The 15543-nt window shown below is 38.1% G+C and overlaps 1 long non-coding RNA gene across 2 annotated transcripts; it reads right to left on the bottom strand.

Annotated features, from left to right (window-relative positions):
• Positions 1 to 9922: 9922 nt before the first annotated feature.
• LOC130047646 (uncharacterized) lies at positions 9923 to 15289 on the bottom strand. 2 transcript variants are annotated; one of them, XR_008796469.1, is made up of 5 exons: positions 15020 to 15289; positions 13761 to 13816; positions 11930 to 11991; positions 11586 to 11659; positions 9923 to 11391 (listed from the first exon to the last, which is right to left on the bottom strand). It is a non-coding gene; the product is annotated as an uncharacterized LOC130047646 (long non-coding RNA). The 2 variants fall into 2 exon arrangements; XR_008796468.1 differs by lacking the exon at positions 15020 to 15289 and having other exon boundaries at positions 13761 to 14719.
• Between the last annotated feature and the right edge of the window lie 254 nt (positions 15290 to 15543).

Genomic DNA, 15543 nt, shown 5'->3' with positions numbered 1-15543 from the left:
CGCACGAGAGTTTGTAGCAATAAAGTTTTAACAGACTCGAGATTTTCTTTGTTTAAAGTTCATATATATATAACATCACCCAAGCTTCGAAAAATGATGTACCAATGTGCGATATAACGAGCCCCCCCCCCCCCCGTAATTATAAACAAATCAAAAATTAAAGCCAGTAATTTAATTGTTATTAAATGAAGAATTCAAACGTAACCCTCTAAAATTTCGCCGCATTTAGATGGGTAAGTACATCAGTCGTTTACTGCAAAAGGAAAGTTAAAACTCGGAAGTAATTGCATATTCCCAGGCTTAAGAAAAACGTGCAACATGAAGAAATCTGACAAAATCAAGTGACAAAGGACGCGTACACGTACAAAACATGTGCTAGTCACGGTATCATAATATCATGACAGTTTTAAAAATTGCACGATGAAATATTTTAATTGACTGTTTCATAATGATTAGTTACAGGGTGCGAAGCTCCCGAATTTTACAGATTTTATGTGGCTTGAAATATTTCTCCTATTTAGTCATTTGTACTATTTTCTATCATTTTGTGAAGGTGAAATTAATAAAATGACCAAAATTTTAAGTTTTTTTTTTTTTAAAATGAAGTTCTCCCAATAAAGTAATTCAAGAAATCAAAAGATTTTGTCATTTATTTCTCTGGGAGTGGAAGGAAATATTGCTTCTTTTATCGTTTAGTACATTTTCCGAAACAAGATGCCGCGATTTACCTTAAATTTGAAAAATTTAGGGGAGGGGGAGGGGGGGGGGGGGGGGGCGCCGGCTACGCCCCCTCTAAATCCGCCACTGTAATGTACTATTCCGATTGTATTTTTATTTTTTTTTGAAGAATTATGGAATTCCATTAATGTCATTGTAATAGTCAATATTTACGTTTTCCGAAGTACGGAAACCCATTTCAGTCATATTTCTAAATTCATCCGACGGTATATATATGAGATTTTGTAAACAATTACTTATGCCCCCTTTCAAAGAAGAAAAGGAGGGGGTGTGCTTCGTACTTGTCGGTCGGCAGACCACATGTTCGCTCTTGGGAACCATTCACTTGATCGTTATGATATTTCAAATGTTGGTTGGTTATAAGTAGAAGAGGACCCCTATTGGTTTTTAGGTCGAAAGGTGAAAAGTCAGTCCATTCTGGACATAGGAAAATACTGTCCATTCAATATCTTGAGAACCCTTTTTTTGACAGACATCAAACTTGGTACACTGGTACATCCTAAGAAGTAGATGACCCCTTATGATTCTAAGGTCATATGGTTAAAGGTCAAGGGTAAAAATGGACATAGGAATATACTATTCACTCAATATCTCGAGAACCCTTTGCTTGACGGACATCAAACTTGGAACACTGGTACATCTTAAGAAGTAGATGACCCCTATTGATTGTTAGGTCACATGGTTAAAGATCAAGAGTCAAACTGGACATAGTAATATATTGTCTCCTATATTTAAAGAATCAGTAGCTTGACTGACACCAAACTTGGTACACTGGTACATCCTATGGAATAGATGACTCCTATCTATCTTAGATCACATGGTCAAAGGCCAAGGGTCAGTCCATTCTGGACATAGGAAGATATTGTCCACTCAACATCTTGACTTGCATTGGTTTGGTACTAATATCAATTAAATGATGCATGTGTATAACCGTTTACAATTCTGCACCACGTTGGGAGTGGGGGTATTGTTGTATGTTTGTATTGTTTGACAAACATTTCTTGTTTTCTTTATTGTTTTGATGGTAGCATTATATGACTAGTTGATGAATAAACTCTAAAAATATGCATGGATAGTGAGTACAGTAAAAACAGCAATGTTTCTTACAGATGTCAACTGCATAGTCATTGTAACATTGAGTAAAGTTTAAGGAATTGATTTGCTGAACTTTTTGGTTGGATGGTATCTTCTTACAACCACTGTGGTGCTTATTTGAGGGTTTTCTGTTGTGATATAAAGTACTATATGACTACATAATGATTTTCCTCCAATTCTTAGCATTTGTACATCATGGGTTGTTTAGCACAATCATCAGTTAGCAATGACTCTTCACATCCATGTTGGATATGTACATGTAATTTAAATGGCAGTGGCCATGACTTAGTCAAATTTAGTCACCGTACACAGATGTGATGCATTAAAATATAAATCCTGCTAAAAGAAGCGTGCATATGCGAACTCACACACACGATGTTCGTCATCCGTGTACTACTATCTTGCTCCTTTAAGATTACCTATTCCAGTTGACAATGAAGAGTGAGTAGACTCTCAGGCCCTTGAGGCCTTTGATTTTTTTATCCATTTTATTTTTGCAAATAATTGGGGGTGGCGACCGTCGCTCCTATGCCGACGCCCTTGGACTTATTTACATAATATGGCCTAATTCTACCCAGCGTCGCTCAAAGCTTACCTTGAATTATTTTCATTGCCCCATTTTGTATTCCGTTTAATAGAGCTGAAATGTTGGCTGTCTTGCAGATATTTGATTTCTTCTGTATTTTTAAAAATCTCTCTGGGTCCTCAATTATAGTGTTTTCAGAATTTTCTTCTCTCAATCTTTTTCCTTCCATTTCTTCAATCAGTTTTTTTTTATTATTGAAAGACGCGCCTACGTCACTAGTATCGGAGAAGGGTTCTTCTATTTCACCATCATGCATTTGTAAATCAACTTTTGTTGTGTTGTCGTAAAGACAGATATATATTGTTTTGTTGTTGTAAATAAAGGTATATATTATTGTTTTTTTTTTTTATTGTAAATACAGGTATAAATTATTGTTTTGTTGTTGTATATATACACGTGATATTGGTTTCATTTGATCATGAATGTTAATATAATACATTTTGAATATATTATTTTTATTATTAAACTATTTTCGATTTGAAAGCACTTATGAGGTTGAATTTAAAACTGTTCAAATGCCCTTTGATCGTTTACATCCATTGAGTTATCCTTCCTTGATCAGAATCTAAGCTAAACCTGCGGGAAAGGCTATAAGCCCGTGAACTGATCCGACCGGAAACTCTGTGCACTCAAACACACACAAATTGCATACGTCATACCTTCTACTTTCGTTTTCCTATATATGATGCTGTACTCTGTTCACGGGCCTGATTCTAACACGAATTAAAATGTGATCCAGTTTCCGGGCCTGACTTTAATACTAATTAGGATAAGATTCAGTTCACGGGCCTCTAATTAGGATATGATCCAGTTCACGGGACTGACTCTAACACTAATTAGGATGTGATTGAGTTCACGGGATTGCTTCTAACACTAATTAGGATGTGATTCAGTTCACAGGCATGACTCTAACACCAATTAAGATGTGATTCAGTTCACGGGGCTCTAATTAGGATGTGATCCAGTTCACGGGCCTGACTCTAACACTAATTAGGATGTGATTGAGTTCACGAGCCTGATTCTAACACTAATTAGCATGTGATTGAGTACACGGGCCTGATTCTAACACTAATTAGGATGTGATCCAGTTCACGGACCCGATTCTAACACTAATTCGGATGTGATTGAGTACACGGGCCTGATTCTAACACTAATTAGGATATGATCCAGTTCACAGACCTGATTCTAACACTAATTAAGATGTGATTCAGTTCACTGGCCTCTAATTAGGATATGACCCAGTTCACGGACCCAATTCTAACACTAATTAGGATGTGATTGAGTACACAGGCCTGATTCTAACACTAATTAGGATATGATCCAGTTCACGGACCTGATTCTAACACTAATTAAGATGTGATTCAGTTCACTGGCCTCTAATTAGGATATGACCCAGTTCACGGACCCAATTCTAACACTAATTAGGATGTGATTGAGTACACAGGCCTGATTCTAACACTAATTAGGATATGATCCAGTTCACGGACCTGTTTCTAACACTAATTAAGATGTGATCCAGTTCACGGGCCTAATTCTAACACTAATTAGAATGTGATTGAGTTCACGGGTCTGATTCTAACACTAATTAGGATGTGATTCAGTGCATTGGCCTCTAATTAGGATATGACCCAGTTCACGGGCCTGACTCTAACACTGATTAAGATGTGATTCAGTTCACGGGCCTCTAATTAGGATATGATCAAGTTCACGGGCATGATTCTAACACTAATTAGGATATGATCCAGTTCACGGGCCTGATTCTAACACTAATTAGGATATGATCCAGTTCACGGGCCTAATTCTAACACTAATTAAGATGTGATTCAGTTCACGGGCCTCTAATTAGGATATGATTCAGTTCACGGGCCTAATTCTAACACTAATTAGGATGTGATTGAGTTCACGGGCCTGATTCTAACACTAATTAGGATATGATCCAGTTCACGGGCCTAATTCTAACACTGATTAAGATGTGATTCAGTTCACGGGCCTCTAATTAGGATATGATCCAGTTCACGGGCCTGACTCTAACACTAATTAGGATGTGATTGAGTTCACGGGCCTGATTCTAACACTAATTAGGATGTGATTCAGTTCACGGGCCTGATTCTAACGCTAATTAGGATATGATCCAGTTCACGGACCTGATTCTAACACTGATTAAGATGTGATTCAGTTCACGGGCCTCTAATTAGGATATGATCCAGTTCACGGGCCTGACTCTAACACTAATTAGGATGTGATTGAGTTCACGGGCCTGATTCTAACACTAATTAGGATGTGATCCAGTTCACGGGCCTGATTCTAACACTAATTAGGATGTGATCCAGTTCACGGACCTGATTCTAACACTGATTAAGATGTGATTCAGTTCACGGGCCTCTAATTAGGATATGATCCAGTTCACGGGCCTGACTCTAACACTAATTAGGATGTGATTGAGTTCACGGGCCTGATTCTAACACTAATTAGGATATGATCCAGTTCACGGGCCTAATTCTAACACTGATTAAGATGTGATTCAGTTCACGGGCCTCTAATTAGGATATGATCCAGTTCACGGGCCTGACTTTAACACTAATTAGGATGTGATTGAGTTCACGGGCCTGATTCTAACACTAATTAGGATGTGATTCAGTTCACGGGCCTGATTCTAACACTAATTAGGATATGATCATGTTCACGGACCTCATTCTAACACTAATTAAGATATGATTCAGTTAACAGATCTCTAATTAGGATATGATCCAGTTCACAGGCCTGACTCTAACACTAATTAAGATGTGATTGAGTTCACGGGCCTGATTCTAACACTAATTAGGATATGATCCAGTTCACGGGCCTAATTTTAACACTAATTAAGATGTGATTTAGTTCACGGGCCTCTAATTAGGATATGATCCAGTTCACGGGCCTGACTCTAACACTAATTAGGATGTGATTGAGTTGACGGGCCTGATTCTAACACTAATTAGGATATGATCCAGTTCACGGGCCTAATTCTAACACTGATTAAGATGTGATTCAGTTCACGGGCCTCTAATTAGGATATGATCCAGTTCACGGGCCTGACTCTAACACTAATTAGGATGTGATTGAGTTCACGGGCCTGATTCTAACACTAATTAGCATGTGATCCAGTTCACGGGCCTAATTCTAACACAGATTAAGATGTGATTCAGTTCACGGGCCTCTAATTAGGATATGATCCAGTTCACGGGCCTGACTCTAACACTAATTAGGATGTGATTGAGTTCACGGGCCTGATTCTAACACTAATTAGGATATGATCCAGTTCACGGGCCTTATTCTAACACTAATTAGGATATGATCATGTTCACGGACCTCATTCTACCACTAATTAAGATGTGATTCAGTTAACAGGTCTCTAATTAGGATATGATCCAGTTCACAGGCCTGACTCTAACACTAATTAAGATGTGATTGAGTTCACGGGCCTGATTCTAACACTAATTAGGATATGATCCAGTTCACGGGCCTAATTCTAACACTGATTAAGATGTGATTCAGTTCACGGGCCTCTAATTAGGATATGATCCAGTTCACGGGCCTGACTTTAACACTAATTAGGATGTGATTGAGTTCACGGGCCTGATTCTAAAACTAATTAGGATATGATTCAGTTCACGGGCCTGATTCTAACATTAATTAGGATATGATCCAGTTCACGGGCCTTATTCTAACACTAATTAGGATATGATCATGTTCACGGACCTCATTCTACCACTAATTAAGATGTGATTCAGTTAACAGGTCTCTAATTAGGATATGATCCAGTTCACAGGCCTGACTCTAACACTAATTAAGATGTGATTGAGTTCACGGGCCTGATTCTAACACTAATTAGGATATGATCCAGTTCACGGGCCTAATTCTAACACTGATTAAGATGTGATTCAGTTCACGGGCCTCTAATTAGGATATGATCCAGTTCACGGGCCTGACTTTAACACTAATTAGGATGTGATTGAGTTCACGGGCCTGATTCTAACACTAATTAGGATGTGATTGAGTTCACGGGCCTGATTCTAACACTAATTAGGATGTGATTCAGTTCACGGGCCTGATTCTAACGCTAATTAGGATATGATCCAGTTCACGGACCTGATTCTAACACTGATTAAGATGTGATTCAGTTCACGGGCCTCTAATTAGGATATGATCCAGTTCACGGGCCTGACTCTAACACTAATTAGGATGTGATTGAGTTCACGGGCCTGATTCTAACACTAATTAGGATGTGATCCAGTTCACGGGCCTGATTCTAACACTAATTAGGATGTGATCCAGTTCACGGACCTGATTCTAACACTGATTAAGATGTGATTCAGTTCACGGGCCTCTAATTAGGATGTGATCCAGTTCACGGGCCTGACTCTAACACTAATTAGGATATGATCCAGTTCACGGGCCTAATTCTAACACTGATTAAGATGTGATTCAGTTCACGGGCCTCTAATTAGGATATGATCCAGTTCACGGGCCTGACTTTAACACTAATTAGGATGTGATTGAGTTCACGGGCCTGATTCTAACACTAATTAGGATGTGATTCAGTTCACGGGCCTTATTCTAACACTAATTAGGATATGATCATGTTCACGGACCTCATTCTAACACTAATTAAGATATGATTCAGTTAACAGATCTCTAATTAGGATATGATCCAGTTCACAGGCCTGACTCTAACACTAATTAAGATGTGATTGAGTTCACGGGCCTGATTCTAACACTAATTAGGATATGATCCAGTTCACGGGCCTAATTTTAACACTAATTAAGATGTGATTTAGTTAACAGGTCTCTAATTAGGATATGATCCAGTTCACAGGCCTGACTCTAACACTAATTAAGATGTGATTGAGTTCACGGGCCTGATTCTAACACTAATTAGGATATGATCCAGTTCACGGGCCTAATTCTAACACTGATTAAGATGTGATTCAGTTCACGGGCCTCTAATTAGGATATGATCCAGTTCACGGGCCTGACTTTAACACTAATTAGGATGTGATTGAGTTCACGGGCCTGATTCTAAAACTAATTAGGATATGATTCAGTTCACGGGCCTGATTCTAACATTAATTAGGATATGATCCAGTTCACGGGCCTTATTCTAACACTAATTAGGATATGATCATGTTCACGGACCTCATTCTACCACTAATTAAGATGTGATTCAGTTAACAGGTCTCTAATTAGGATATGATCCAGTTCACAGGCCTGACTCTAACACTAATTAAGATGTGATTGAGTTCACGGGCCTGATTCTAACACTAATTAGGATATGATCCAGTTCACGGGCCTAATTCTAACACTGATTAAGATGTGATTCAGTTCACGGGCCTCTAATTAGGATATGATCCAGTTCACGGGCCTGACTTTAACACTAATTAGGATGTGATTGAGTTCACGGGCCTGATTCTAACACTAATTAGGATGTGATTGAGTTCACGGGCCTGATTCTAACACTAATTAGGATATGATCCAGTTCACGGGCCTGATTCTAACACTAATTAGGATATGATCCAACTCACGGACCTGATTCTAACACTAAATAAAATGTGATTGAGTTCCCGGGCCTAACTCTAACGCTAATTAAGATATGATCCAGTTAACGGGCCTGATTCTAACACTAATTAGGATATGATTCAGTTTATGGGCCTGATTCTAACACTGATAAAAAATGTGATTGAGTTCACGGGCCTGACTCTAATACTAATTAGGATATGATCCAGTTCACATGCATCTAATCCAATCCTTGTAAACCCTAACCCAGTCCTTGTAGAGCATAGCTTAGTCCCTGTAGAGCATAACCTAGTCCCTGTAAAGTATAACCTAGTCCCTGTAAAGTATAACCCAGTCCTTGTAGAGCCTAACCTATTCCCTGTAGAGTATAACCTATTCCCTGTAGAGTATAACCTAGTCCCTGTAGAGCCTAACCTATTCCCTGTAGAGTATAACCTAGTCCCTGTAGAGTATAACCTAGTCCCTGTAGAGCATAACCTAGTCCCTGTAAAGTATAACCCAGTCCTTGTAGAGCATAGCTTAGTCCCTGTAGAGTATAACCCAGTCCCTGTAGAGCCTAACCTATTCCCTGTAGAGTATAACCTATTCCCTGTAGAGTATAACCTAGTCCCTGTAGAGCCTAACCTATTCCCTGTAGAGTATAACCTAGTCCCTGTAGAATATAACCTAGTCCCTGTAGAGCATAACCTAGTCCCTGTAAAGTATAACCCAGTCCTTGTAGAGCATAGCTTAGTCCCTGTAGAGTATAACCTAGTCCCTGTAGAGCATAACCTAGTCCCTGTAAAGTATAACCTAGTCCCTGTAAAGTATAACCCAGTCCCTGTAGAGCCTAACCTATTCCCTGTAGAGTATAACCTATTCCCTGTAGAGTATAACCTAGTCCCTGTAGAGCCTAACCTATTCCCTGTAGAGTATAACCTAGTCCCTGTAGAGTATAACCTAGTCCCTGTAGAGTATAACCTAGTCCCTGTAGAGCATAACCTAGTCCCTGTAAAGTATAACCCAGTCCTTGTAGAGCATAGCTTAGTCCCTGTAGAGTATAACCTAGTCCCTGTAGAGCATAACCTAGTCCCTGTAAAGTATAACCCAGTCCTTGTAGAGCATAGCTTAGTCCCTGTAGAGTATAACCTAGTCCCTGTAGAGCATAACCTAGTCCCTGTAGAGCATAACCTAGTCCCTGTAGAGTATAACCCAGTCCCTGTAGAGCATAACCTAGTCCCTGTAGAGTATAACCTAGTCCCTGTAGAGCATAACCTAGTCCCTGTAGAGTATAACCTAGTCCCTGTAGAGTATAACCCAGTCCCTGTAGAGCCTAACCTAGTTCCTGTAGAGCCTTACACTGTCTTAGCCTATAAAATGCAACTTTGTCTCTGTACAACAGTATCGTATTTCACTGATAATAAATTTTCCATACATGTTTATTATTAGTTTAATCATCAGGCACAATTGAATAGTCTCGTGGGGATTCAGGTTAGAATAGATCCTCAGTACCCCCTTGCTTGTCGTAAGAGGCGATTAAATGGGGCGGTCCTTCGGATGAGACCGGAAAAACAGAGGTCCTGTGTCACAGCAGGTGTGGGACAATAAAGATTCCTCCCTGCTCAATGGCTATAAGCGCCGAGCATAGGCCTAAATTTTACAGCCCTTCACCGCCAGTGGTGACGTCTCAATGTGAGTGAAATATTCTCGAGAGGGACGTTTAACAATATTCAATCAATCAATGCACAATTGAATAAATACCCAGTCTCTCTGTGTTATAGACTTTTCCAGTCATCTTGAGCTAAATCAACATTTTTGTGCCAGACCCATTTTTGTGTGCATCATAACTCAGTATCTCTATAAATAGTTGAATCTGCAACTACTACATGTAAGAGCTTGACGTATTTGACAGACATTTTTTTCCACAATTTCCTCTGGTACTTAGTCTTGATTTTAATTAAGAAGAAAAAGTTGAACAGATAACAGTTTTATTATCAACACCTTAGACATACAATGATTAAATGATCACATTGTTGTAACCTTTGACATTGAAATATTTTCCAGATACATGTACTTATGAAAGAGCTGGCTCGCATTCTACCTCATGCTCCAAGATTGCGTAGCAATAGTAACACATGATGGCCATATTAGACAGATTGATAATGATGGGTAATCAGATCAAACATCCTTAATATAAATCAAATTTACATAATCTGTTAAGAATTGATTATATATTACTGGGTAATTAAGGGGTCTTTCATGAAAAGAAATGAAACATCTTTAAGTTTTCATAAAACATATGAAACAACAATTTTATCTTTCTTTCAGTGATTAATTGGTAAACGCATTAAACGTTTCAATGTTCCATGGGAAATACAACATAACTATTTATTCTATATGTTGAACAAGAGGCCCATGGGCCACATCGCTCACCTGAGCCACCTTGGCTCATATTGAAAGAGTTTTCCTGAATAATTGTATGTAAAACTTTGATTCTCTATTGTGGCCCCATACAACCCCAGGAGGCCATGATTTCAATAAACTTGAATCTGTACTATGTCAGGAAGCTTTCATGTACATTTCAGCTCTTCTGGCCCAATGGTTCTTGATAAAAAAATTAAATGACCCACCCTATTTTTGTGGTCATCTCCCCTTTGAAGAGGGCATGGCCCTTCATTTGAACAAACTCGAAAGCCCTTTACCCAAGGATACTTTTGGTTAAGTTTGGTTATTATTGGCCCAGTGCTTCTGGAGAAAATATAAAATGTTTAATCATGCACGGACAGACAATGAACAACAGGCGATCAGAAAAGCTCACTTGAGCTTTCAGCTCAGGTGAGCTAAAAAGTATTTACGTATGGAATAACTTTCTTCATATGTGTCTTTTTTCATCCAATGCTATTTCTCCCCACTTTTAAATTAACGTTCAGATTTAAAATACATCAGAGTTTCCTGTAAATATGCATATCGATATGTGATATATGTCCTTATCAACTACAGAGTTTCATAATACTGCCTTGCATGTGAGTTAAAACAGTATACCCTTTACAAGTCGTTGCCTGCAGTATATAATAACCTCTCTATGATAAGAATGAGTTGAATTAAACAATGCTATAATTCTAATATACAAATGATCCATGTGTACATGTAAACTCTCCAAAGAAAACAATTTAAACAATGTTAATGTTGCTGAAGAAAATTTACCACAAAGCAAAAGAAATGCAAAAGTTTGGCATCGGATCAAGTGCCTTTGACCTTGTTGACAATATACAATTACAAACAAAAGAAATAATAATAATTTATTCGTTTTGTGAGTGCACATTCAGTGGAGGTCAGTGGAGGTGCATCTTCTGTTGGCCTCCTCATATGCCATTCCTGTTTTGGAACAAATGAGAACAACGGCCTCTTTTAACATCACAAGGGGCAGGTAGTGAGCTGCCATTCTGGAGAGCAAACAAAATTCTATGAAAATTTAAACTTTAAATATTGTGCAATCATAATAAACTATACTGTCTTTAAAAAATTTAAAGGTTGAAAAAGCATAACATACATAAATATACTATATTAAATTAGTTTTTATTGTTTCAAGGATGATCTGTTTAAGTTCTAGATATGAATTACTGGTAAGTAGCCTTACAGTGGATAATTTAGAAATTTTTTTACTGAGGTCTTCATTTTGCAAGCCTTGCAGTGTTCTGTATTTGGTAAAATCTGAAATAGATATTGAAAAAATATTATATTCAAAACATGATAAAATCATGAACTCTTTGGGAATAATTTATGATTCAATTGCAACTACATGTAGGATCGTCTATGAAATAAACATGAATGCCCTTTCTTGCAGAGTGGTGAGAAATCAACACACAGAACAATAGATGGAAGGAAGGACATAATTTAGATAATTATAACAAACATTATACAACCTAGCCATATACATGCTTGGATATGAAAAGTATCAATATTAAATGGGAGTATCTCTACCCATGACGAGCCTTGCTGCACATCATTCTGTCCCTGAGTATATTTAGAACGTGTTCCAGTTCCTAAAAATAAAAGAGTCGGATTAGAAAGCTTTAATATGTTATGTGATGCACTACTTGTGTAAAAATTGAGCAAACATGTTCATTCAACTTCATAAAGATGTGTATTTTGGATCCATACCCAAAATATATATTGACTAATTCCTATCATATCAAAGTAATCAAAATGTGAGCTGCTGATTCTTTAGAAAATTACTTTCTTACCAATATATCAATATACTTTCCCCAAAGCAGTAAAGTTTAATATATTTATTGAACGGATTTTTAGCTCACCTGAGCTGAAAGCTCAAGTGAGCTTTTCTGATCACCCGTATTCCGGCGTCCGTCCGTCCGTCTGTCCATCCGTCTGTCTGTCCGTCCGTCTGTAAACTTTTCACATTTTCAACTTCTTCTCAACAACCACTGGGCCAATTTCAACCAAAGTTGGCACAAAGCATCCTTAGGTAAAGGGAATTCTAAATTGTTAAAATAAAGGGCCATGCCACCTTCCAAGGGGAGATAATCAAGAAAAGGTAAAAATAGGGTAGGGTCATTAAAAAATCTTCTTCTCAAGAACCACTGGGCCAGAAAAGATGAAATTTATAGATAAGCTTTATTAGGTAGTGCAGATTCTAAATTCTTAAAATCATGGCCCCCGGGGGTCGGATGGGGCCACAATAGGGGATCAAAGTTTTACATACAAATATATAGGGAAAATCTTTAAAAATCTTCTTCTCAAGAACCATTGGACCAAAGAAGTTCACATTTACATGAAAGCTTTCTGACATAGTGTAGATTCAAGTTTGCAAAAACCATGGCCTCCAGGGGTAGGTTTGGGGCCATAATAGGGACTACGGTTTTACATGCAAATAGATATGGAAAATCTTCTGATGTGGACCAAGGTGACACAGGTGAGCGATGTGGCCCATGGGCCTCTTGTTTTATAAACTGGTGGTGTCTTTCATGGTCTTCTTCCTCACTGGAAAAATACTGTTGTCTTGTTAATACATGGTTTTGAAGTGGACATTGTTTTCAGAAGTAAGGATGTAGATGTAAATCATGTTTTCCCCACAACCCCTGGCCAATGGATTTGAATAATTAGGAGCTAGGATGAACTAAAAATTGTCTACCACAGCCACATACAAACAAGAGGCCCAAGGACCACATCGCTCACCTGAGTCACTTTGGCTCATACATATGTATTTAAAGATTTTTCCTATATATTTGTATGCAAAACTTTGATCCCCCATGTGAAACCATCCTACCCCTGGGAGCCATAATTTTCACAAACTGAAATATGTCAGGAAGCTTTCATGTCAATATCAGCTTTTCTGGCTCAGTGGTTCTTGAGAAAAAGATTTTTAAACATTTTCCTTATATATTTGTATGTAAAAACTTTGATCCCCTATTGTGGCCCCATCCAACCCCCAGGGGCCATGATTTTAATAAACGTGAATTTGTACTATGCCAGTAAGCTGTCATGTAAATTTCAGCTTTTCTGGCCGAGTGGCTCTTGATTAGAAGATTTTTTAATGACCCCACCCTATTTTTGCATTTTTGTGATTATCTCCCCTTTGAAAGGGACATGACCCTTCTTTTGAACAAACTTGAAAGCCCTTCACTCAAGGATGCTTTGTGGGAAGTTTGGTTGAAATTGGTCCAGCGGTTCTTGAGAAGAAGTCGAAAATGTAAAACGTTTATGACGCCCGACGACGACAGACAACGGGCAAATTTTGATCAGAAAAGCTCACTTGAGCCTTTGGCTCAGGTGAGCTAAAAATATAAATGCTCACCATTTACGAATATCACAGTTTATCATTCCTTTCGGTGCATGGAGTAAACTGCCAATCTGTAAGATATTTAATTATCAAATACTTTTATGCTATTCTCTAAACTGAGCACACTAAAAACTGTAATTCATATAATACAACACAAGAGATGTTTCTAAAACACATATGCCCCCCAAGTTGCAAAATTGAAAGGGTTATACCCGTGCCTCATTTAATTGATAGTAGTTACACCAATTCAAAATATTGAGCAGACAATACCTTCCTATGTCAAGAGTGGACTGACCATGTGACCTAAGAATCAATAGGGGTCATCTACTCCTTATATATGCTGTACAAGTGTACCAAGTTTGTTGTCAATCAACCAATTAATTCGTAAAATATAGGAAACATCCCCCTTAATGTATTGAATAGTATGGAGGAGAAAGCATGGGCAGGAAGATAGACATGAACTCTGATAAGCCATATAGGAGGAGAAGCGTTCACAAACTATTTTATACCCTACACCCCTCAGATCCATTTTAACTTTAAGGATAGCAATTGGATCCTCCTGTCCCTACAACTTGCACATCTACAAATGGCATTGAAGCATTGTACAAATTCTCAAGTCTATCAGATAAGCCATATAGGAGAAGTGTTCACAAGGTATTTTAACATCCTCCACCCCTTTTAGATCCACTATATCTTTTAGGAAAAACTTTGGATCCTCCCATTCCCACAATATGCACATCTACAAATGACAATTAAGCATTGTACAAAGTTTCAAGTCTATCCAATAAGCCATATGGGAGGAGAAGAGTTCATAAGCTATTTTACATCTTCCACCCCTCTTAGATCCACTATAACTCTTAGGAAAACAATTGGATCCTCCCGTCCCAACAATATTCACATCTGCAAATGACAATGAAGCATTGTACAAAGTTTCAAGTCTATCTGATAAGCCATATAGGTGGAGAAGCGTTCACAAGATTTTGTGATAGAAGGAAGGACGGACAGAAAGTACAAATACAATATGTCTCCCCCTGGAAGAGGGAAGATATAATTATATGAGTGCATGTTTATATACACACAGCACTAAACATAACTTAAAGTAATTCCACCCTCCTATGATGTCATCAGATTTTGCAAAATCAATGATTTATCTAGATTTATGCATGATAGGAACATAAATTTTGTTAGTCTTTTCCGATAGTTATTGTAAAATAACAACCTGTTAAAACAAGAGGTACTGTGAGCAATGCTCACTAAGAATACCCCTCGCTTACCCCAATCTCCTAAAGGGTGTTGGAAATAGGTAAAACTTCAATATTATGATCCAAAAGGTATCTAGGAACACAGCATCTCCATGCGATGAAAAAAGCCATTAAAGAATTTAAATGGAAACCATATTGCTACTTTGATGTCCAGTGCGCGTGACCTTTGACCTTTTGACCCCAAAATCGATAGGGAACATCTTCATCCCATGGGTAGTCCATATATATGATATGGTGACGGTAGGTGGAAAGGATAATGCTTTAGAGCCCGGAAACCATTGCGTCTACAAACGGACGGACAGACAGACGGACAACCCGATTCCAGTATACCCCCCCCCCACAACTTGTTGCGGGGGGTATAATAAACTATTTCAAAAGTCTAAGTTATAGATGAATAATCAATGATACGATTTAAATCAAAATAGATGTGTGTAACATTTCACTATAAAGAGTTGTATGAAAATGTGATTTGTGGAAATAAATAATAATGCTATAATTCTAATTAGAGGCCTGTGATCTTAATCACATCCTAATTA

Source organism: Ostrea edulis, chromosome 7 (assembly GCF_947568905.1).
Source record: "Ostrea edulis chromosome 7, xbOstEdul1.1, whole genome shotgun sequence".
Classification (NCBI taxonomy): Eukaryota; Metazoa; Mollusca; class Bivalvia; order Ostreida; family Ostreidae; genus Ostrea; species Ostrea edulis.
This window is presented reverse-complemented; position numbering and strand designations above follow the sequence as displayed.